Source organism: Bacillus rossius, chromosome 2, assembly GCF_032445375.1.
Source record: "Bacillus rossius redtenbacheri isolate Brsri chromosome 2, Brsri_v3, whole genome shotgun sequence".
In the NCBI taxonomy this organism is placed as follows: domain Eukaryota; kingdom Metazoa; phylum Arthropoda; class Insecta; order Phasmatodea; family Bacillidae; genus Bacillus; species Bacillus rossius.
In genome coordinates, this window is record NC_086331.1 from 29,728,633 (window position 1) to 29,755,585 (window position 26,953).

The 26,953-nt window shown below is 38.2% G+C and overlaps 1 protein-coding gene across 1 annotated transcript in view; it reads right to left on the reverse strand.

Moving 5' to 3' along the window:
• LOC134529209 (calcium-dependent secretion activator) overlaps positions 1-12,488 on the reverse strand; it is a 520,687-nt gene extending 508,199 nt beyond the window's left edge. Inside the window, exon 1 of the mRNA XM_063363074.1 lies at positions 12,428-12,488. The gene's annotated coding sequence lies outside the window, so the exon portion shown is untranslated. The remainder of the gene's footprint in view (positions 1-12,427) is intronic.
• Positions 12,489-26,953: the final 14,465 nt, after the last annotated feature.

Genomic DNA, 26,953 nt, shown 5'->3' on the forward strand with positions numbered 1-26,953 from the left:
GTTCCGATTTGAAAAAATTTTTTCAGTGTTGGATAGTACATTTATCGAGGAAGGCTATAGGCTATATTATATAATCAATAACATTAGGGATACTTACTAAAAGTCCAATTTAGAATCAAATGCGTTGGAGGTGGTTAGATACAACATGCAGTACACGTACGAAGTGTGTGTTGACAATGCCGCAGGCGCTAGAAGTTTATTTCCTATTGCCTATTAACATTGTTGACACGCACTAGATGCCTTATCATTATTAATTTTCCCATACAAGTAAAAAACACCCGTGTGATTTTAACAACGAAGCAATCAGTACCCTCATAAGAGTTCAATTAGTATTTAAATACTTTTTATCACTTTAAATCGCAAACCTATACTATTGTTTTTTTTCCCTCTCTCTGTGTTAAATATGTTTTATTGCCCTTTTTTTTCAAGTATATATATATTACAGACTTGAAACTTCACAGTAATGTTCCATATGTTACGCAGGATGACATTTTCCGAAAATTAGATCCCATGGGTGGTTAAAACCAGGCAACAGTGGGTACTTTGTCTGCATGAGAACAGAATTTTGCATTGTTCATGCCCTCTGCGTCTCCATGGCAACGGGCATCGCACGGCAGTGGCGTACCCACAAGGAGGGGCACGTATAATGAGCGGCGCAAGAGTGATCTGCCTGTAGACTGCCGTAGCGAAGTACAGGTACATCAGTTTTACGTTGCGTGCACGAGTCGGGAAACCATCGGTGCTATTCATTTTCTCTTCGGTACATTATACAGCATTGTAATAAATTTTCACTGAATATTTTTTATTTACCATTACTGTAAATGGGAGATGTGGCTTAATTTTTTTCCATTAGTATAGCCGTGCGAAGCCGGGTCGGGCAGCTAGCTAGTAAGCTATAAGTTGCACTTCTGTCGCGCGTGGACTCCACGCACACATTTTTTAAAAAATAATATTTGGTCTTTTTTCCGGGTTTCTTGGTAAATAATTACAAATTTCCAATATGGCGGTCAATTTGTCATCATCGGCTTCCTGGAGGCTATTAGATGAGTAATTAAGACGCTTTGAAGGATTTTTCACCATATTTTATGATACATGTGTTTTTTACCTAAAATAAACATTTTTTATTTGCATTTACCAAAGATTGAACCAAAGAAAGGAAACATTTGAATCTATCAGTATATTAATAGGTGATTTTTCGATAAATTTTTGAATTATTTCCAAATTTCTAGCTAAATAAATACAGATTTTCAATATGGTGGCCAAGAGGACAGACAAGGTGGCAGACGATACGTCGATAAATACCACCGCTGGATTTTAGTGGATAATATTTAAATTAATATGATGGTAGTACCCTCTAGCAGACATAGTGTATGCTATGCTCCTAGTAGTAGGTATTGAAATCAAGATGGTGGCAGCACACTCTATCAGACGTGTTCACTGGCGATTCTAGTAGCAAGTATTGAAACAAATATAGCGGCAGCACTTTCTAGCAGGCGATGCTATTATTCCTTCGAATTAAAAAATCTACAAGTCCTAATATGTGTGTTTTTTTATATGCCTTATTTAATTCTCAGTCAGGTAAATGTCTCGATGGCCGTACGGTTTAAGGCGTATATTTTCCAACCCAGATGTCCAAACTGTCTCGGTTCGAATCACATCGCTTCCAATGTATGTTGACGATAATAGTCATAACAACATTGGTAGGTAGTTGATCATCGACCTTACATGCATGAGACGGAAAGATGCTGGTGCTCTGTAGGGAAAAAACAGCAGAAACAAACATGTAGTTATCAAAGATGTCAACCTCCAAAAGAATAGAACAAAATATGTGGACGTTATGTCATTCAAGATGGCAGTATCCAGCAAAAAAAAACAAGATGGTGTAAGGTTCTACCATAACGAACATTGCAACGTTCTTGAGTGGGGTGCTTGATTTCAAGATGGTGGAAAACTAGATTATGGCTGATGCCAAGGTCAAGTTTAAAGGTCGAGTCAAGTTCAAAGGTCCCGTCCAGAGACTTTTTGTAGTCTTTTCCATGAGGAATATAAGACTTTTTGGAGATATTTCAAGCCTTTGACATTTCTGAGGAAAAAGGGGATGTTTTCCCTCAAAATGAGAATTTTTCCTTCGAAATAGGGAAGTTTTCAGGAATTTTGAGGAAAATGTATTCCTTAATTAGGAATTTTGAGAAATTTTTGACACCAAGATGACTGCCATTACATCAAATGGCGATCGACACCTCACACCCCACTCCACTGGATGAGCCAATATATATTACTATCATTTGCGTGAAATGGTGTAACTAGAACACCATTGTTCTCGCAACTTCAAGTGTTAAGTCGTGAATTATAATGATGGGACACCCTTCCAGGGCGGGGCTGAGAGTTATATAAATGGGGAAGATGACCTTCGAGGCAAGTGAAATGAAGGAGAGTGAGCCGTTGGCGAGCGATAGTTGTAGTTGTCGACAAGCGATGTGCTTCGTGTGTGAATCGGGGACCGGAGCATCTGGTACGGTGTTTTGTACGCGGCGGACGAGTGAGTAGTGCGAAGCATTGTGTTGTTGGGACTGAGGTTAGCGGTAAGAGACAAACTGGAAAGAGGTCCACTATCGAGCTGAGCTCCAGCGGGAAAGTTAATAGTGGACTTACAAAAGTGCGATCAATGTGTGGACATGCAATTAAATTGTTGTAATTTAACTTATATTGTAATTATTAGATGTATTGAATAATGAGGATATCCTATCCGGACATGTTTTTCCACTAGTAACAATATTTTAAAACGTTGTGCAATTAAAGTTTTTAATTATTTTCAACGATAAAAGCACGGGTACGAAATTCTTTGGCGATGCCGACACTGACATGTCGAGGTCGAGATGCCTTCATAGAGGTTGACATTTTTGAAACCATCAATGGTGTCGTTGAACTTAATTCGACGTGTGACATATGTCAACAAGCGACACAAATGTTCTGGACGCTGTTCACTCTCAGATGAAGGTTGGCACTCGGCGTGATCACCCGATGAAATCAAAGAGATGCACTGGCGTAGAACATGACCGCAGCATTCCGCTGCGACCTCTGGTGTCATAGAGGCCGCCCCTCAGAAATTTACTCCGAGAAAAAGTGTTTGTTAGGGAATTGAATTTCGGCAACCACAACTAGGAATGTCAACATGTTAGAAATTTCGGTGCGTCGGTATTAATTTAGAATTTGGTTCGACATGCCGACATATGGATAACAGAAAACTTTAGGGTGACATGTCAAGGGGCGAGATTTCAGTGCCACGCCTAAGTTTTCACATCACAAAGCTGACAAAATGTGTCGGGACTAACATATCATCATCATCAAACTGCTTCCAATTGCAGCCATGTCAGCAAAGTAAAAGGCCTCCATCGTCCTCTGTCCTACCATTCTTCTCCTCTCTCCTGCACTCTTTTAACTATCTGCTCTTCCCACCTCTTTCTTGATATTCTTTAGAGCTTTCTTCCTGTGTACTTCAACGCCGTTATTTCCCTAGGCAGCCTCTCTTTTCCATCTCATTTATGAACCTGTCTCCCCAAGTAACTGCCAACTTACTCCTCATAAACTTCATTGATATTGCTCTGAACTTCCCAGCATCTCTCTTGTCTGCAGTCAAAGTATCTACCCCTCAAGTGACTATGGATGCATAGTAAGTGTTGTACAACTAACTAGGGTGACTAACACGTCGAATTAAAAAGCATTATGTGGTTATACTCATATACTTTTTAATATATATTTTTAATACAATGAAAAAAATAATATATTTATATCGAGGCGGACTTGTTGAAACCGATGTATCGATACCGAGTCAACATTTCTTTAAGTCGCCTTAAGCATCAGTGCAAAACTACATAAAGACAAGTTCTACAATTGTAACAAAATGTTCTGGTTGCGATTATAAACACTTATTATACTTACTTTACAGTTACATGCACTATTGCCATTACAAACTTCGGTGTTTTATCTGCAACTGTAATCAGAGTACATACAGTAGAGCACTCTATTTATACTTTAAAAAAAAAAATTTCCTCATACAAACTTTCAGCAAAATTATTTTTGTTCTTGCAACAATTGAAAGAGTAATAAATAGCAGAAAATTGTGATGCTAGCACAAAGTTCAGTTGCTGCTCTCCTGGGAATGAATTTTACTTTGCTCATTTTTCTTAGTGTACTCTCTCAGGCCTTATTACAATTGTTTTAACAATTCACAGACTGGTGGTTAGTGTACTTTTGGCTATTTAATGCATGCTTAGCTTCACGTAAACTTTGTAGGTATTTACGTAATATTACGTACTGTGTGCAATTCCTTTGTTGACTACAAACCAATACATCAAACAATATTTCATATATAAATCAGAAATTTAACTTTACCTTACTGAAAAATTGTAACGTTTCTACGACATTACATAAATGTATTTGCAATCGCGTGTTGTGTGATAATCTATAGGAAATGAATCAAATAAAAAATTCTGCAAACAACTAAAATAAGCATAATTACTTTTAAGAAATGATTAATGTGATAATTCTTTACATAACAATTTTACATTTGAGATTAAAATTGATTTAAGCTCGATTTCAAATACCAAACAGATTTATAAATCATATTTATTTTAAACAGAAATTGAGGAAAATTAAAAGCAATAAAAAATGACTGATTTGGTTTTTGAAACTGGAAATATATTAGCAAAGGAAAGCATAGAATTAACTATGTAAAATAAAATTTAAACAAAAATTTGGGCAAATTTGAAAGGAAAACTGAAAGTTACAAATCAATAATTGGTTACACAACCCAAGACAATGAAAAACACAAAAGCAAAAAAAAATAAAACTACAAAAATGAAAAGGAACAAGGGATGTGCAATAAAACACAAAAAAGGCCAATAGTCGATTACAGGAAGTTTTAGGAACTGTAAATTAAACTTATCCTCATGACATTTATTATCTCACGGTAATAGGTCGATTGGTTTCAATATCGACTTCAGTGGCGTTCTTGCCGCTCTGAGCCATTGCATCTCGACGAAGTATTTAAATGACTATTCTGAGTTCACATTCATTACTAAGGGCGGGATTCATAGTCGAAGGCTTGTTTGGCGAATAAGTAATACTTTATAAAGTAGTGCTTATTCTTCAAGTAGTACTTATTCCAGCAATGAATTCATAAACCTATACTTGACGAAGTAATACTTGAACAAGCACTACTTATATTGGCCATGCTGTACTTGATGAAGTATCTCAAAAAGTAAAGGACGAATTTTGTGCCAACGTAACGCAAGCAAATATACTGCTGTAAATACATAGTTTACCTGTTTGAAAATAAAATTGCCCACGTTTCAAACCATATATGCGATTAAAATAATGAAATTAATACGTAAGATGATATTTATAGTTTATTTGATAGTGAACTTGAATAACATAAATATGAACATGTATTAAAAACAAATTTACAACTGCATAAATATGTTTTTAATGTTTGTGTTGTTAAATTATGTTGGCCATCTTGTGTCTGTGATCTATATTATAGAGGTGTAAAAGTAACGAAAAAAAGCGTACCCTTATGTATTCGTTACTATAACAATTTGTACTCGTTACTATCGTATCGTAACGTTACTCGTTACTTCTGATACCACATATGCTATGTTATGTTGCAGCATCGAATCGAGTCGTATTGCGTACGCGTACTGTACGCGGCGTACAGTATGACGTCGCGTAAAAAATAATAAATAGAATATAAACAATTAACAATATTTGATAATTAACAGTTTTTGTTAACCATGAAACAATAAAATCTCATTAGAGCAGCTTTTTTATATTATCTCTTTTAAGATAAGAACAAAAAAACGTGAAAATACGCGATAATAAAAAAACAAAAACATACATATTTCTAATTTGTAAAAAATACTTTCTTACGTTGTTTCTGTTCCAATCTCAAACTTTGTCTACACACACAATACCTTTAATAAACAGTAAAAAACTTGGACGACGAATTTCCAAATTATACTTTACTTAATAAACAAACATAGTTCTTTGTAACGTAAATTCATTGAATATGCGCGCGCATGCGTAAAACATACGAAAAATGCGAGTAACGAGATGCGGCCGTGTGTAACGTTTCGTTACTCGTTACTAGATGGCGCACCCGTAACTCAGTACCGAATACATACGGTTTGCTACAGCTCTATCTATAAGCGGGTGAAGTTAACCACGTGGTAGCGAAACACACTAGCTGCAGAAGAGGTTATGTAGTACGTAGCCTGTATTGTTTACAAAACTAAGCGGCAACTATTTGTTTCGTTTCTTTTCCCCAAATTGAATTTGTTTACTCTATCAATTTTAATTTAATATATGGAAAAATTAACGGGAATTAATACCTTACATAATAACCTATTCCTTACAACAAACAAATCCGTACCAGTACTTGAGTCACCTAGATAGCCGACTTCATGAAGTATTACTTATATCAATGAATAAGCATGGCTTATTTGATTATGAATACTTGCGAAACAAGGCAAACTTATTTCATGACTGTGAATTCGTATTGAGCAGTACTTATTTGACGCAGTGCTTCGTGAAGTATTACTTGAAGTAGTCCTAATAAGCAGTGCTCTTTTTGTTCGCTATGAATTTAATGCCATACTTAAGCATGCATATAAGCAGTACTTTTTTCAAGTATTGCTTATATCACCACTAAGAATTCCGCCCTAAGCCTCGCTCTTTTTACCGGTAACGCTCAAGTTTTAGATTTGCCAATCACGGCTCGTCTGCCGACACACCTGCAGACACAGTGATTTGCCAAGAAATTGAAGGTTTTTTTTTTCTATATTCGGTTCAGAAAAAGCGAAGGTAAGATTTTAGGTGGCACGGCCTAGTAGTCCATGTTTCTGACTTCTAACCAGTCAGTCGTGAACTTTAGATTTACCTTACCGAAAGAATAAAAGTCTCATGTCTATGCTTTATAGATAGAGAAAAGTTTTTATGGCTTTATTTTTAGGGCAGTTTCGTTTTCAAAACAGGAGATTTATTTTATTTTTTATATTTTTAATGAATCCTATTTATTCATAAAGATAGAATATTATCAAACACACATGACACACAAATGTTTTATGATACCTATTTCACCAAAACAGTATCATTCTGACATATATAATGCACTCCGAACAATAAAAATAAATCTGAAAGTACTTGTTTGAAAAATGTGCCAACGTTGTTAAGTAAAAATGAGTTACTAATAACAGTTGTAATATTAAAAAAAAGAGTAAAATAAAATTTTCCAATCTACTTAGTACATACATATTTGTAAAAATTTCATGCTGAATACATTACATTATTTAATATATTAAATATTATGTCTTAGTGATTTGAATTAAGTTTTGTATTAAAATGCTGATTAATTTCATGATAGTACTTGAATTTCAGCACGTTACGGTGTGTTAACTCACATTTCGGTGTTTAATTGTGTATTGGCGTGCTTTTTGATGTTATTTCGGTTATCACAACTCACCATGCAACCTTGTCCCTAGCTATAGATAGGGCCGCAGTTATTTCACAGTTTCGTTAGGTAGCAAAGTTGACTTGGAGCACAACTACATCTGCTTCACGTCGATGATTGGAATACAGTGCCCTTGACCCGCTCTTGAGGAACCTGAGCCAGTTGTAAACGGGGAGTAGAATTGGTTACGCAATCACGTGCAACCATCCGAAGGATGTGACCTTGTTATCGACCGAGTATTCTAAAAAAAGTCTTGAGATGTATAGCCAGGATGTTTCTGCCCAGCAGCGAAATAAATCCGCGACAAAATCGTGGCTCTAGTTATAATCCATTCACGCTCAACAATCAAATTAAAAAAAAAAATCACTGTCTGTAAACGTGCAATATGTGAGCGTGTTCACTGTCTGTTTGAGTTGGTAGCACATCAGCGAAAGCAGTTCCCCAACTTAATGGAGTTTTCAGTTAGTGGCCATTTAATTTGGTTTACTTCCGTAATGTAGGTAAAAATACAGATGGGAAACATTTTTATGGTTCTATTAATTTAACAGTTTCAAGTCGTCAACGCACACACTATATTCTAAATAGTTGAAATTGCTCCAAAATTTCTGCATTCTTCTCCAGAAAAGTTCACCAATTAACCAGTCATCAAAAACTTGTTTGTAGAATGTTGAGTAAGTATCATTTCACTGTTTTATACCACTTATTCAATTATTCATAATAAGAGTGCGCGTGAAGTTATCCATAGGCACATTTAAAATATTTGTAATCATTTGGCAGCATATTATATTGAGAACTGTTATAAATTTTAATGTCTCATTCCATAGGGTCATGGGTTACTTGACAATCCCTTAAGGACTAGAAGCCAATACAAATCTGGAAAAAATCTAACATTGACACATTCATGACTAACCAGCTCATAGCAGGTATGATGTGGCAGCAGCCAATCAAGAAATTATGTCATTCTGATCATATTGTTCAAGAACGTGGAATATGCCCTGGAGCCGGAAAAAAAAAACACCTGAATCTCGCAATTCCCTAGTTATTCATAATGTGACTGGAATACTGAAACAAGATCTTAAGCAGGATTTCAAAAGTGTTTAAGTTTTGGAATCACCCTACATGTATTATTTTTTTGTTTGGTTTGATTTAAATTGCTACGCATGTTTCAACAGACAATAATTGCAAGTTACTCCTTAATGTGTCGTAAGCATTTCAAGATTCACACGCCCCAGTTATGCTCTATTATTCGTGTGCACGATGTTCGGGAGTTAAAAAGCTAGACTCTAAACCATACGGTCATGGAATCAAAACTCTGCTAGTTCACTCATATTATAATAATTGTTTACTTTAAAATGTCATCAAATTACTAATCGCTCTAAAGTATGCACTGTAAATTAACAGCTATGAGGTAACAGGAAAAAAATATTTTTTAAACTACTACAAATTAACATGATAATTGTAAGTGTGTAAATTTACTCAATCATGAAGAAAAATTGACTAGCATTTGTGATAAATTCACACATGCAGCATTCATATGTAAATTTTTTACAAGGAAACAAACATCGATAGCATATCTACCAAATCATAAGAGCAATTGTACTTTTATACTTCTGATATCATGTTTACTTGAACACAAGGGTAAAATACATTAACAAAGGTAGGTGTAAATTTACACTAACATGGTTGGAGACTCTGCTGACACAAATGTTTGTGTAAAATGGCACAACTTTATGTGTACAGAGTACCTAACGCAGTCATAGTGGGTCGTGCAGTCAAAATAATTATGTTACGTTATACTCATTTTACGCAACAAACCATCATTGCAGGTAACCAAGTTAGTTAAAAATTATTAGGTAAAACTGGTTAACGTAATTAGTTGTAAAAATAATGAGCAAACACAAAACGCAGTACGAACCAGATGAAGTAAAATTTTAAGACGTAATGATGCGAAGGTTTTTGATTTAATTTCATATAAAAAAGACATGCTGAAGTCACTGCTTGATTAATTTCTTTTGATTTTTTTCTCTGCTATGGCAGTTTACCTCCGAACATTTTTTTATGCCTCATCGAAAAGAAAATACTGCAGTTATGTAAGTGATGTTAGTTTTCTAATGACTGTACAGGTATCCGGATATTCAGTTATTGATCTTAAATGCGTGGCTTAAGGTGTTGTGTTTGTTAGCCTTTTAATTTCTCACATTGCATTCAAAATACTTGTGAATTGCAATGATTGTGTTTATTTTGTATCTACACCCATGACCTTCTCTTCAGTATTCAAATATGAGTCATCAGTGAAGTGAATCATAAAAAAATATATTACACTAATGTTTAGAAAATATGAGGATATTTCACTGAGAATCACCGAGGTATGAAGGTATATTTATCCAGTTAAAAAATAAGACAAACCTACACAGAAAAAATTTCTGTAATTTTACAAAAGATTCCTTTAGAAACCAGTTTCCAAGAAATATTTTGTAGGTAATACTACAAGAAAGACATTGTAACTTTTACAACACATGTCTATGGTTATTTTTGCATATATAAAATACGTTTTTCGATAAAATACTGTATTTCATACGAAAATTGGCGAATAATTTTATATTTTCAGGTACCCGATTACAGATAACTTTAACGGTTAGAGTTACTGGGACAAAATAAAGCATAGCCATGCCTGGGTAAAAATCTCAACCCAGTGTTACTGCGAACACAATTTTTTTAGTGACACAGTTGTTTTCCTGTAAATGCACAATCTTACATCCACAAAAGAGGGATGATGCAGTGTGGGCCAGCAGTCAGCTACGAGCACGCAACGAGGCTCGAAGCGATCCGAGCGATGTCAATTAGCCGCGAACCGAACCCAGCCGAAGAGCGATCAATACGCGCGGGTTGGCGAGGGTGTGAAACGTGGGCGACAGCGGGGGATGAGCCTTCCGAGGACACCGTCGCGGGACAGAACATCCCCCGCCCGAAGGGAGGAGGCCGAGCTATCTCCTTCAAGAGCGGCGTCGTCTCGCCCGCTTCTCGGTATCGAGGAGAAACCATGAGACGCTGTATTTTTATCCGAGGGAAAAAAGACGCCGCACTGAAATATATTCACGTGTTTTGACGGCGCTGCTCGGGGAAACCTTCCTTTCACAGACGAGAGAGCCAAACTCCCGATAGTGCATCTTCGGTTTTTTTTTTTGTTCATTGTTAATAAATATACAACTCATGATAACTAATGGTCAATTAGGTTAGGTTAGCTACATTATAAATACTTTAAAACAATTTGGACGGTTGATTTGGTTAGGATAGCTACATTAAAGATACTGTGAAATAATGTAAACGGTTTCCCCCAAATAAATACACCTGTTGTGGTACGGGAAAAAAAAGTGAGCATGAACTTCGGGGAACTTCGGGTGTGGCTCTCTCGTCTGTGAAATGAAGGCTTCCATCTGCTCGTACGCCTGGACGTGTAAACGTGTGAGGAATGACGCGTGCATGAGAGTCGTCATCCAATAACATTTAACCAGCGTAATAATAGGCCGATTTTTTTTATTATTTTTTTTATTTTATTGGAATTATTTCACTTCGAAACCGTCAACTTGGCTGAATTCGTTTGCGAGTGGTTGAAAAAAAAAAATCAGTAAGAACCACATCTTGCTCTGGCGACCGCGCGCTCGCTATTTTGCTGCCGTTGTTACGAGCACGCAAAGGAGCATGACCTAACTTTTATGTTGTAGACGCAGAAAGGTGGATGGGGCGAAGCACGTGGCTATACTCTCCACGACGAGAGAACGCCATTTGGAGGGAAATAGGCAGAATTGCAGTGGCGAATACAAGAACTTATTTTTCGGGGAGGGACGGAATTAGGAGGAAATTGGGGAAAAAAATAAAATTCGAACACGTGTATTCAAGAAACTTACATTACTATTGACACTAACGCACTGCCACACGGGCCTACAGTAGTAACCTTGGGCGACGTGGCTTCTCACACCGTAACACACTGCCTTCACTGATGTGTGTCCGCCATTGTTGGGACTAACAAAATCGCATGGAGCTCAGGTCAAAGCTTTTAAGATAATGAGACGGTGGAAGGGGGAAGAGATAGGGAAAATTTCTAGCGGTACAAACCTGTTAGGATTTTCAACTATAACAAATAATTTAAAAAAAAGTACTTAAGGACTCGTTGGTGGAAAGGAAGACACGGGGTAGTGGTTTTTGGGAAGGGTTGAACGAGCGCGATCAGTGTTTTCTCGACGTGGGATATTGTGTGTATGTGTGTGTATCTATCTATCTATATATATATATATATATATATATATATATATATATATATATATATATATATATATATATATATACACACAAGCAAGTGTGTGTATGTATATATACACAAACACACAAGCAACGGCAGTCCAAAAATGCAATTTTCCAAGAGAAGCAAAGAAAGGTTCCTCCTTTGCGCATTGGTATTTAAATGACGCTAAACCTATACTTCTCTTTCATGTTTTAATCAACATTGATATGCGAGTAAAGTTATACAATTAGGCTCAAAACTTTCTTGGCTATGGACTGAGGGTTTTTTTTGGCAAAAATAATTTATCAGCGTGTACAAAGATTAAAATATTATTTATCGATTGATTATTTTTACAAGAGAATCGGTTGAAAACCAACAAGCAAACAACGTAAATTAAAAAAAAATAAGGCAATAGTGACGGCAATAGTTATTTTTGTTTGAAATACTGCGAACAATGGTTATATTTTGCTGTGCGCACCATATTTCAGAGCCTCGTATCGTACAGACCAAGGTTATTTTTGCTCTGACAGTTGGATCTGTGCGTGGCCACCAGGAATCACCACGGGATGGAAGAACAAAGAAACACGACGCGTTGAACCGCGTTGGTTGTTCGCCCGAGAGGCCTGGGTGCGCGCACTCACCTGAGAAGCAGCGACGCCTGGGTGTCGGGGCCGGACGCGTCGTGGCGGTCGACGGCGCTCGTCGCAACTGTGGCGCCCCGCGGCGGCGCTCGATACCGGCCGCGCCGCGGTACGGGCCGCCCGAAACAACGGCACGACGGCGCGACGGCGCGACGGCGCGACGGCGCGACGGCGCGACACGGCACGACGGCACGACACGGGCCGCCACGGACCCGTGCCCACTCGCCCGCGCACCGCCGTCCAGTCGGCGCGTCTCGGCCATCTGCAACCGTCAAGCTGAACTACAAACTTCATCGAAATACGCACTCGTTGAAGTAATGATTGATTTGATTGCCGTGTATCGGTCCTTGACTAAAGCAAAAAAAAAAAAGGGGGGGGGGGTTGTCTGTAAAGTCGGTTTACGGACGATAATTTTACGTGATAACGTCATAAGAAAACATTGATGAAAAATTGCATACTTTTTAATTTTCAAATATTATTTACAGTTTTTGCTAATTTAAAATAAATAATTTGTTTAAATATAATCACGAACAATTAGTTAAAAAGCCCGCCTTAACCTGTTTGACATTATAGAAGATTTTCTCGCACGGTGGTTGGCAGGTTCTTGCACGCTCGGCTCAGGCGGAACGTGACAATTTTTCATGCGTGCAGCCGGCGTTTTTCATCGATTTATAAGACGTTATCACTTCAAAAAAATATTTTAATTAAAATTACTAACATGCTCAAGAAATAAAAACACCACAAAATTACAAAGTAATTTTTTTTTTACATAATTTCTACTATACCTCAGGAACACTTGCGAGAGTTAGCAGTCTAATAAAAATTTAATTCTGCCGTGGCTTAAACTGACTGACTCTCAGCTGTGATTGGTTTACTGAAGACAGAGACCAGCCAGATCATTTTCTGACGAAGAAGTTTCTCGATAGCGTGTCTCGCGCGCTGCTAAAATAGCCTCGAATTGCAGTCGAGTTGGCAAAAACCATTTTGTCGGGTCGCTCATATCTTCCCTGCGACGCAATATTTGTTTGAATCAACCGCATGCAAACCTTTCTTTCATTGCTCTTCCCGCGCATGTATATGCACACACTCGTGTCTCTTATCTTCACATTACATTTTTTCAGTTTTTACATCTTCACTTAGTACTATAAATTTCTTGATATTTCCGCCGACACAAAAGATTTATCAAAACGTAGTCACAAACCGCTCTGACCAGCTCTTCGTCCCTACCACCCTCTGTAGATGCAGGTTTAACCTGTATTTAAGTCTAGAGCTAGGATAGAGGAGTAAGTAATGACTTCAATGACTGCCACGGCTGGCCAATCCCCGCGCAAAGCACACGATGCATGCACGACTAGGCGTATAGGCTTCGGCCTGAGACGCACCTGGGTCCCTCCCTAACCAGGACCTCTCCTACGAATACACTTATTTTTTAGTTAGGTTAGGAAGAAATATTAGTAACAAACACTTTAACATTAAATGGACTAATGTGGGCAAGTCTCACCCACCGCGGGGTCATTTAGAAACGGACACTCGCCTACAGCTAACGCAACGCAGGAAAATCAAGGAATTTATCAGTAGGGAATGGAAAAATTCGCAATTTCAATTACTTCTAGGATAACCTCCACGATCCACTACATACTCGGGCAAATTCCACTTTCTCATTGGCTACTGACTTGTGAGACCTGTCAACTGGGACGCTTCCGTTTCGATACTTTTTTGGATGAAGGCGTATTTTTTACTGGTCTCTAGCCCTTAAATATTACTCTGGGTGAATTTTCACCCAACCGAAAATTTATTGCCCTGTTTTTATTTGGCAACACTGCTCAGACCGCTCTTATTTCTGGAATGCTCTTCCCTCATCAGTCTATCTCTGATAGTGGTATAAACCAGTTTCAACGTCTATAGTGTCCATGTGTTTTAGCAACCCGTGGGTGAATTTTCATCGAGTGTAGTACCGACGGAATTATTTTCTTTAAAGTTCATAGGATTATTTGGAGTTGTAATTTTAAATATTTCGCCTAAATGACCACATATATTTATGAAGGCAAGAACTAAGTAGTAGTGATATTGGAGAGATTGTGATGAATACTGAGATTGATTATTTACCCAATAATTTCGAAGGATCTAAGATGGATGATAACTGTGAGGAAGATGTGGTTCAAGATGATGTTATTGATTGCGAACCAGAGTGTGCGGTCTGTGATTATAACTGTGAAGGACCAATTCTTGAGGTTGAAGGTACAACATCTGTGGCAGGGGCAAGGGGCGAAATTTCAAAAAATGTCCATGGATAGAACAAAAGAACAAGTCTACTGGTAAATGGTATGATGGAATAAATAATCATATTATTGAGCCAAAGAAAAAGACATTGAAAAGCAAAAATAACCCTGTTTGTTCAACAGAACATCCAAAGAGACAAATATCTCATGCACATTACATTGTACGGATGAAAATAGGCCCATAAGGTGATGCCAAAACACTAATAGTATTCTTGGAAGTTGGCGTTGTTTTTCTGATAACAACATGCTAAAACATATTGTGAATTGCACAAATTTAGAAATAGAGAATCAGAAGAATAACTATAACCCTACACCCAGTTAGACTAATAATCTAACAGTTGAAGAATTAGAAGTATTTTTAGGTTTGTTGTATATAAGCGAAGCAAGGGAAGATAATCATATGCCTTCAAAAATTTTATGGAGTGGCCTGTCGAGTCCTGTGTATGTTTCAGTTATGCCTCTTGAAAGATTTAGATTCATTACCAACTGCATAAGATCCTTTCACAAATATCGGGTTTATTTGGGGCAGTTTCTTCTTACAATGTACATAATACTACATACCATCAGGTGAATGCACCATATATGAACAGCTTTTAGAGTTCCATGGTAGGTGCAGGTCTCGAATGTACATACCAAACAAACCAGAAAAGTATGGTATAGAGTTGGTATGTATGTGTGACGCGAATTCCAAATATCTAGTTAGTGGAATTCTTTATGTTAGAAAAGAGACGAAGACTAGAGGTGAATCTTTGTCTAGCTTTTTAGTCAGAGAATTGTCCAGACCAATGCACAGAACCAACTCGAATATGTCAGTAGACAGTTAGTTAACCTCTTTTCCTTTATTCGTAACAATGCAAGAATATGGCCTTACAATGGTTGTAACTGTTCGAAGAAACAAGTCGGATATACCCCAAGAGCTTCTTGAAACCAAAGGATGTCCTGCCAAAACATCACTCTTTCTGTATGATTCACATAACAAATTACTGTTTGGATTGTACTGCCCCAAACAAGAGAAAGTAGTTCTTCTCGCTTCAACAATGCATTATGCACTAACATTATCCGACAGTAACAAGCCAGAAGTAATAGAATATTATAATGAAACGAAAGGCAGTGTAGATTTATTTGATCAGATGTGCAAAAATTATACATGCAGTAGACGCACACGTAGAGGTTGGCTGCTTGGTTGCATCTGGAATAAATGCCTACATAATCTGGGCATTCTGTTGTGAAGCAAAGGCCAATAAACCCGAAAGTCGTCTTCGGTAACTACATCAACTCGGATTGGAGTTAACCGTACCTTTCATGCAACGAAGAATAATGCAACGAACCCTTCAAATAACCCTAAAGATGAATATTGAAGCAATTCTGAGAGAATGCACTAGAGTTCCAGAAGTTCAACAGTTCTCTTGTCAAAGCAGAGACACTGGTGCTAAACAAGGCAGATGCAAGCTATGCAAGAAAAGTGACAAGAAGTTTTCTGTGAAGTGCTCAGTGTGTTTAAGTTTTGTTTGTGCAGAACACTGCAAAATCATTTCTGAGCCTTGTGAATAGTACGTGGATGATGGAAAAAAAATGTAAATATTAACACTTTTTATGATATTTTATAAGCCAAAATCATTACTGATTAAAAGGCATTTTTCCGAACTCATACAATTAACCTGTAAAATAAGACAAAATTGCTTATAATTGCCTTAAATTCGGTATTTCACATTAAGTTTTATGTAGTAATAAGTATAATTAAACGTTTTCATGCAATTGCCTCGCACAGTTTTAATGTATTTTCCTTTTCAAACCCCATGGGTGAAAATTCACCCAGTGTAGTATCGGTGTGCGCTTATTTAAGTGTATTATTTAAGGGCTAGTGATCAGTCACCACGACCTACGATACGTGACCGTCCCAGCGTTTGCCCGGCGGGGAGAATTTCGAAACCCAGACGGCAGACGCACTCCTGAAGGCCGAGTCAAACGTTTGGCCACCTCGTTCGGTGGTGCTGGTGTCAAGAATCTTCGTGCACCACTGGCGTGTGTGAACTGAAAATCGCCAGCCTCGTCTGCCCGACAGTAAAACGGTAATAAACATACAAAACAATTTTATTTCGAAACGGATAGCGTAAGGGTAAGGGGGGAATGATCTAATCATATTGGGTATTTCCTAGGCTGGTGTGACGTACGACGGGACGCTACATGGTACGGGTACCAGGAAAACGGCGCGCCCTATAACCCCGATACAGTGTTTTTCCCCTCCACCCCTCCCGCGGCAGCGCTGCGCAACGCGTGACGTCACGACGCCGTGACGGCGCAGCCCGAAACGAGCGGGCCGCTGATACCGACGGCCGCGGCGTGCCCCCAGCGCTTATCGATCAGCTGCTAACACAGTTCCTGCCCGCCTTTCCCCGCTGCCGCGCGCACGCGACTGCTCCCAAGGCCACGCTGCCAGAGCGGCGTCTGTTCCCGTTGTTCCCTCTGCACACGGCGCAGGCTAGTGAACAGCCTTGCATTACACATGCACCGCTCAAACCTCACAGCTGCCCTGTGCCCAGAAGCACCAGCGGGCGTCGCACTTATCATCCCACCTTGCCGACACACATACACCCCTGACTATTCGTTTTACCTTCTGACACAACTACCTTTCGCCTTGTCGGTCCCCCGAGGACCGGGTTCCGAGGCGCCGATAAGGACGGCACCAGAGAGCGCGTGTACTTCCCAGTCGCCTCTACGCGCAAGACACTTGGAAGGGTACTCGGCGGGAACAGACCTCCGCAGACCAGTTGTTTGCGCGCCGGCTTCCCATCAAAGGGGGTTATGGTTTTCAAACGGATGTTAAGTTGATAATTGTCTAAATAAGTCAGCGGTATTTTCACCGTTTCTTAACATTTTCAGTATTTTCGTCCACTGAAGTGGACAATTTATATCTCAGTGATACATGGAGTTCATCAAACTTCGAACGCGTGTGTGATTATATACCTTCTAGTCGACATCATACTTTATGTCTACGAAATTTTTTTTTTATATATTTTTGTATGGTATTACAAAATAAACATTTTTATTAATTTTATAATTAAAGAATAAAATTGTTACCACTCTAAATATAAAAAACGTATAGTTAAAACTAAATAAAACATTATCTTTGGTTTTGACAAAATGAAAATGTAATGTACTGTCAAAATAAAAATTAACCATATCAGTAATTAGTCGATGAAGAGTGGATGTTTGGCTCGTTGGTAATAAAAATTTACAAACGGTCCTCTAATTTAAAAAGGTAAAACATTTTTTCAAATTAAAACGAAAGAAGTGCGCATCACCCAGGATATCAGGACCGAGACTTGCCGCAAGCGGGAAAATTTAAGGACGTTGGTTGCCGTGGCTACGTCGGATCCCCACCCATTCATCCGTCAACACTAGGTCGGCATCTCGTCGCCTTGTTAAGCTCGACCCAGCGCGCTCCATTCTGTAGACCGGGTTTACAAACGAGGCAAGGTACGCGACGATTGAATAGCGCAACACACGCCACCAACGCAAGAAAATCTCGTTTGTTTATAAACCACTGAAGTCTCCAACCCTACAAATTAAAAAATATAAAACATTAGAAAGCGAATTTATTCTCCTGGCTTCTTCTGATAATACCTACATGGCTATCATGAAAACATACGAAATTGTCAATAATTTGTGTTAAAAGAGTTTTTTTCTTTTACTGTGCGAAAGATTTAGAAGTTAAAATGTCATGTATATAATAAAACTAACATAGTGGCGTTCTATGCACACAACGTCTGCGTCTTTAAAGGTTTTTGGAACATTCCAAATATGATAAGTAGTAAAGCAAAGCCGAAACGCAAGAATTTGAAAGTTAGGAGATGCTTAGTAGGCTATGAGTTTTTGCGTAGTGCAAAGTTTACAAACCAGTATTTGCAAACATAGTTATTAAAATTATTGCGTCTTGCGTTTCTTGCATCATTCAGTTTCTTACGTAATTTATACACCGGCCTTACGTCGCAGGGTCACGCTCTTGTAGGAAGGGGGGTTCCGCGGGTTTGATAACAGCAGTGATCCAGACACAGTACTATAATGACGTAATTTATTACAAATATATTTTAAACTTTTCAAATAAAAATTGCTTAAAAACCCTATTATATAAATTGTAATCATTGCAAAAGTACACTTTGCGATCTTTTAAGTTTCTGACTCATATACTGGTAAGTGTAATGGTTATTAAAAGTGCTTCTATAAATAAATGTTTCTACTCATTATTTTAAAAAAAATCAAAATACAAAAGTGGAAAATGGGGTTTCAATTAAATAATAATTGGTAATAGTAGTATAGGAATGACGGACCTGCGCCAGGCTGCAGGCTGTGGATTGTGATTGTCTGTCCGCCATCTTGGATTGTGACGTCACGGCGGCCATCTTGGATGACCTTGACCTTGACCTTGACCTTTGACCTTGACCTTGACCCCGGAAGCCATTTTGGATCCGCCATCTTGGATGCAGTGTAACGGGACACGCCATAACGGGACAAGTAGGTCACGATCGCCATCTTTAAAATCCGCCATCTTTAAATCGAGCGCCCCACTCATGATAAAATTTTCGTCTCTGTCGCCATATTGATTTTTTCTGTTCCGCTGGAGGCCTCCATCTTGGATACCGTCGACTCTAATTCTGTTGTTTGTTCCTAGATAGCGCCAGCGTCGCTCTTGATTTTTTTTCTGTTCCACTGGAGGCCGCCATCTTGGATACCGTCGACTTTGTTTCTGTTGTTTGTTCCTAGATAGCGCCAGCGGCGCTCTTGATTTTTTTCTGTTCCACTGGAGGCCGCCATCTTGGATACGGTCGACTTTGTTTATGTTGTTTGTTCCTAGATAGCGCCAGCGTCGCTCTGTCTCAACACATAAGGTCGATGTTCCATTACCTACCAGAGCTATTATGGTCCTTATCGACATATCAAATTTATTTTTTTATGCAAAATACATTGGAAGCGCTGTGATTCGAACCAGCGCAGCTCTGATCTCTAGGTTGGAAAACATACGACTTTAACCGCTCAACTATCGAGACATTTACCAGACTGAGAATAAAATAAGGTATATAAAAATAACATGCATATCGGGACTTGATTTTTTTATTTTATTTTAAGTAATAATAGCACTACATGTTCGAGACAGATCCGCCATCTTGTATTAAGTCTTAACTGTTGCAATTATCGTTATGGTCGCCATCTTAAAATTTAGACACCATCTTGAAAATCCATGATTTTAATGCTAGAGATTCGAGAAAAATTTAAAAATCATTAAAAATTAATTAATCGAATTAAATAATAAAAAATCCTTAAAACCACCGTTGCACTTTTTCGTGACGGTCGCCATCTTGAAATCACCCGCTGGAGATCACCATCTTGTTTTCGTCCGCTAGAGTGTGCTGATACCATGTTAGTATAATTATCGGGTCACCATACCTTTGTCCTCAACTGTTGTCATTGAACTTTGTCCTTGACCTTGAACTTTGACCTTGACCTAGAACTTTGATCTTGACCTTGAAATTTGACCATGACCTTGAACTTTGACCTTGACCTTGAAATTTGACTTTGTCCTTGAAATTTGACATTGACCTTGAAATTTGACCTTGACCTTGAAATTTGACTTTGTCCTTTAAATTTGACTTTGTCCTTGTCGACCATCATGGATACGTCATTTTATGTTCAGTACATGCTACCAGGAGCTACCACCTTGCAGAGTACACCATCTTGTGTGTGTACTCATATTATAGAGTACATTACCATCTGCATAATTTTATTCTAACCCGCTACAGTGCAGTAATCATTTATTACCGAGGTGCCCCCACCATCTTGAAATTCGGTCGCCATCTTGAAATCATGTAATAATGTAGCTAGAAAAGTGGGAAAAAATCCAAAATTCATCAAAAAATTCACTCATTAATTTACATATTGAATCGCTGGATTCCTGCCCTCGATTCGATACTTGAACAGTGACACTTGTAACTAAATATTAAATAAATTTTAGATTCTGTTTTCCATTGCTGTTCCTGTAATTTATTAATCATTCACTCTTCAAAAATAATACACAAGTCAATATACCTGACCATCTGAATAAATACAGTGCCGCTATGCTTTACATGAAATTCTAGTTTTTAGATAATCTGAATAACCTCTAAGTCAGTGGTTCCCAAACTGGGGGTCGCGACCCCTGGGGGGGTCGCGGATCGTTTCGAGAGGGGTCGCGAAAGGTTTCCAAAATAATTTTAAAAAGTCGAAAAATACTTTTGAATAGAGTAACGAAAGAAAAAATGAAGTTCTGCCTAAAACAAATTAATTTACTTTAAAAGTAAATAAATACTAATTTACCATTAAACTAATTACTAAACACTAAAGACGATTGTGGTGAATTAAAAATGAAATATCTTCTCAAACTTTCAATATATCTATTTATTAATTATAGATTAATACAAAATAAATCAGCTACATAATTCTTGGCTTCTGGGCCTGCGATGTATGTTAAATCGGCTACAGTTATAAAGTTTTAAAATAAAAAAATAGCAAATATGTAAAAAAAAGGAACTGATGTGGCTTCAGTGCGACACATGTGCCTGCTTCTCGTTAACAAGTTTTTCTAGGTTTGGCTTAATTTTTGAGATACACAAAAAAAGATCATCTTCCACATCCAGCCGATTTCTCGCCTTGGTTTTTATATTAATCAGTGTTGAAAACCCCAGCTCGCAGAGGTAAGACGTTGCAAAGGGCATAATAATTCTGAGGGCTGCCGTAGTCAAACTCGGATATTCGGTTCTTCTATCCAGCCAGAACTTGTCCACGTCTTTGGTGCTGAAAGACAGCTGCAAAGTCTTGTCACAAGACAACTCAATAAGTTTGTCGTGGATATGTGGGCTTAGGTCCGCTTGGTTAACAGAATTCTCGTTAAAAGGGTTCAGCACCCACCTCAAATCGGTATGTTCATCTTCGGGAATGTAGTCGATGATCTGCTCTCGTAGACCCGTCAAATGTGTAACAATCAGTTTGGACAGCTCGCTGACGTCAGGAAAATCTTCATCGCGTTCATCAAGGGACGTAAGAAATTCGTGTGCCAATTCGAAGTTTTCTAAAAAATTTTTCTCAACCCTGGATGCCCACACTGCCAATTTTTTTACAAACGCATTCACTCTGTCTTGGGCAAAAATGATAGTTTTGTCTCTACCTTGCAAGGTAATATTCAGATCGTTAAGATGTTGAAATATGTCCGCCAAGTACGCAAGCTTTAATAGCCACTCCTTCTTGTCAAACAAACCAACAAAGTCTTTGTTTATAACTTGAAAAAATGCTTTAAGCTCAGTGCGCAGAGCGAACACTCGAGAGAACACCTTCCCACGTGATAACCACCTAACTTCTGTGTGCAGTAAGAGTAATTTGTATTCCGCCCCCATTTCTTCGCACAACTGTGAGAACAATCGACACTGTAATGGCCTGCTTTTTATAAAATTTACCGATTTAACGACATCGTTCAAAACTTCTTTCAGTTCGATGGGCATGTTCTTTGAAGCTAATGCCTGACGATGTAGAAAGCAATGTACCCAGACAGCCTTAGGCATAATAGCCATTAGAAGTTTCACGAAACCACTTTTTTTACCTGTCAGTGCTTTGGCACCATCACTACAGATCGAAACACACTTTTTCCAGTCAATGTTAAGGGAAGCGGTGGCAGAAATAAACAGTTTGTACATTTCCTCACCTGTTGCGTGGTCAGGCAAAGGTTTGCAAAATAATATGTCCTCCTCCACACCGTCATCATTTTCGTAGCGAACAAAACACATAAACTCTGTCAAATTAGATACATCCGTAGACTCGTCTACTTGAATAGAAATAAATTCACTTTTCTGCAATTTTTCTTTCAACTGGTTCTTGCAGTCTTCAGCCATTTCAGTAATACGCCTCCCCACTGAATTATTTGACAATGGAATATTAAACAGTTTGCTAGCTGCCTCCGGACCAACCATTGTTGAAAGCATGTCTTGAGCGGCCGGTAGAATGAGATCTTCAGCAATCGTGTGTGGCTTGCCTTTCTTCGCTATTCGTAAAGCTACTTGATACGACGCTAGCAAAGCATTTTTACTCACATTATTGCTACTCAACTGAGACACCGAGTTTTTCTGACCGACTAGAACAGTTAATTTTCGCTCAAAAAAGTCCACTGGCTTGTCTTTCAAACTTGAATGTTTAGTTTCCAAGTGACGAATCATCTTGGATGGTTTCATACTCTCGGCGGATAACAACTCACTGCACACAACACATTGTGGCCGATTCCCGAGCACTGTAAATCCGTACTTAATATAACAGTCATTGTACTTTCTCATCTTAGCCTTTTTTGTTTCGTTCTTATCGTGAGAAACTGAAGGCCCCGCACGTTTAACAAATTTATCCATGACAGAATAAACGCAAACAATATGTGACCGAACAAAACACTGTTAACCCACCAAACGACAGTTCGCTCGAGCCACTGCACTCTCCAGTGCTTTGTTTATCTCCGTTTTCCATCACGGCTTTGTGTGCCATCTTTTGGGGACAGTTTGAACTACTTCTTCACATATTTCAGCTCCGATGGCTCAGTGACTAAAAAAATATTTGTTAAACACATTTTATTATTTTTTTTAATTTATAAAAAAATGTAGCACAATATTTATATGTTTTAATTTTATCACTGTACCAAAAATGTTTAAGGGGGTCGCAGCAAAAATTAGTATCCAAAAGGGGGTCGTGGAACCAAAAAGTTTGGGAACCACTGCTCTAAGTCGTTCATGTACAAAGTCACACATATAGACCAATTAATTGCCTTCAGTCCATGAGACCGAGTCATGAACAATGTCAGTCATATAGACCATGAACTCAGTACACACAGGAAATAGAATGTGCACACAGGAAAACGTAATGTACACACAGGAAAACGAAATGTACACACAGGAAAACGTAATGTACACACAGGAAAACGAAATATACACACAGGAAAATGGAATGTACACACAGGAAACGGAACGTACACACAGTACACACAGGAGACGGAACGTACACACAGGAAACGGAACGTACACACAGTACACACAGGAAACGTGACGTACACACAGGAAAACGGAACGTACACACAGTACACACAGGAAACGGGACGTACACACAGGAAAACGGAATTTACACACAGTACACACAGGAAAACGTAATGTACACACAGGAAAACGTAATGTACACACAGGAAAACGGAATTTACACACAGGAAACGGAACGTACACACAGTACACACAGGAGACGGAACGTACACACAGGAAACGGAACGTACACACAGTACACACAGGAAACGTGACGTACACACAGGAAAACGGAACGTACACACAGTACACACAGGAAACGGGACGTACACACAGGAAAACGAAATGTACACACAGGAAAACGAAATGTACACACAGGAAAACGAAATGTACACACAGGAAAACGAAATGTACACACAGGAAAACGGAATGTACACACAGGAAATCGGAACGTACACACAGTACACACAGGAAACGGAATGATCACACATACAGTAGCGGAAACACAGACTTATTTAGAAATCAGGATACAAGAAATAAATCATACTTTTTTAAAATATAAATAATTAATTTTATTTTTCATTAGTACACACATGACAGTTAATCAAATGATTATTGTATGTAGCCAGCGTTCCGAAGTTCTTTAAGTATGGTCGACACTTCCACGATATGCGAGTAGTTCCCTCTACGAACAGATGTCACCATCAGTCTTAGCCGGTCAACCAATATGTTTGAATCATTCCATGATGTGGAATCAATCTCTTCTGCCACCATCTTCATTGCTTGTTTATTATAAATATTATCTCTGGTGTCTTCCGTTTTAACACCAACCTCAGGGTTACTTTCATCATCTAGCCAGCGATCATCACAAGCTTGATCAGATTTATTTATTATAACACGACGTTTCCATCGCTTCGGTCTCAGGACACCACCACATTCTTCGATCTTGTCAGCTTTAGGTTCTGCATCACAGTCTATGCCTTTGTAAACAGCCTCAGAGTCACTGTAGCAATCACCGTAGAAGACAACGTCTTCACCCAGATTACTGCAAGAACTCGATATCGTTGATGTCGAAGTGTCTTCATCACCTGTATGCTTCCTTTTCAGGAGTCCACCATTTATACAAAGTATGGAGGATCTGCTAAATATAGGCTTGAATGTATTCTCACTTTTCACGGTGTTGATACCTTCATTAGTTTCAGTCTTCCCGATACCATCAACATCCTTCAATATTTGTTTCTCGTCACGATCGGCGTGCTAAGGCTTCCATCTTTTCTATATTAATAATATTATTTGTCTTAAAATCTCCGCGTCCGTGTCACTATCACAGATGTAAATCAGCATCATAGCTGTCATCAATATTATCATGAGCTGCATCAATATCACTCATTTTATGATATCGTTTCCACATTTCAGTTGTCAGAGATTAACCACAATCTATGATCTTGTGAGCTCCATTCTCATTTTCTGTAAAAGCCTATGAGTCCAGTTTTATTATTTAATCTGTCAACCCATCATCACAAACTCAATTAAATCATCTTAGTATATAGAAAAAATCATCAAAGTTCCTTTCATTTAATCTTGGGAACAGCATCATCCTTTCCACCTATAGTGTAGTTTCTTGAGCCCAAGAGTCTTTCATTATATATACCATGCAGTGTTCTTCAAGAGATGTGGTATACCACCATTTCTACATACAAATCCATCCTATCAATGATTTGTTTACACATAAAAAAACCTTCACGCTTTTTTTACATGTTTTATTAAATTATCTCTTCGACTAAAATAATTACCACACATAGTAATTTCTACAAAGGACACTTTGTCCAAGACATTTTAACCATCATCTGTCTGAAAACAACCATGTCCCATCTGTATCACAAAGTAAACGAGGGTTAGTGGAGATAGGTCAAACAAGTGCTAGTCACTCATAGGGTAAGAACCATGTGTTCGATACCTATCTCAGTCATTGTAGCATCTATGTATTTTTCTTACCTCATGTAGAAAAATATGTTCCCATGCATACGAATTTAAACTTATTCACGTGCGACTAGTCAAAAGTACATAAATTCAAGCACGTCAACCGCAAAAAAAAAATTCTCAAGGATAGAGACAGAGACTGCATATACAGACAACTGATACATGATGGTTGCTAATATGTGAATAGATTATCTTGTGATTCTTGCTAGGCCATGATATTATTCACTAATTTTTAAATAAGGTCAATGTTCTTCCTCTTGAGATCTAGGGAAGCACACCTTTTTCAACAGATCGTGAGTGAGCATTCCGTAACCTACAACCAACTTTGGTTGCTTTTACAACATAACATATGAGGAAATATGAAGGTGGGTAGTAAAACTACGTGGAACATGAGTTTTTTAGTCAAAATGAGAAAAAAAAATATTTTTTCCTAAATAATTGATGAATGTTCATACATAAAAATACGAAGTACCTAAATAATACTTTTAGTGGCTATTCAACCATTATGGAGTACGTACTGTCTAGTGAAGGTACGATACTCAAATATCGATCTCGATCTGAAGGACATTGTACATACGGTAGCAAATACTTTGATAAAAGCTATAATGCTCGTAGACATGAAAAGAACGATTGTGTTAAAAGTCCATTCCGTCAAATACTAAATTGTGGCAAGTGTGGTAGGCGGATGACACGAAGAGAGAATTTAAAAAGACACTATAAAACTTGTAAAGCCAAGCTCGTTCAGGAGATAAAGTACATAGATGGTGACGATATGCTCGGGGACAGTATGTCTTACAAATAAATTGATCGACCTAGTCTTAAAAGCGATTGTGTTAAAATCTCTCCAGGTCTTGAGAAAGGATATAGCCCAAATGGTGTTGGAGATATAAGTAAGGTAGAAGATAATGAAAGTAACATCGCCAGAAAAAGTGACAAGACGTCTTATAGTAGACTTATACGGACTTTGGAATATTTTTTTGGAAAATTAGCAAGTAGGGTTGATGCCAATGACGGTACTTCAATGTCAAAAAATTCGAAATACTGGGATATGCAAGATGAAGATGTCAGTGTGTTTGATAAAGATGTGGACAGCAGCGATGATGATGATGATACAAATTATTATAATCATTATTACAACGATTTTCAGAATATGTTCAGCAAACAATCGAAGAAGATGGTGTCATCAAGTGAAATTGATT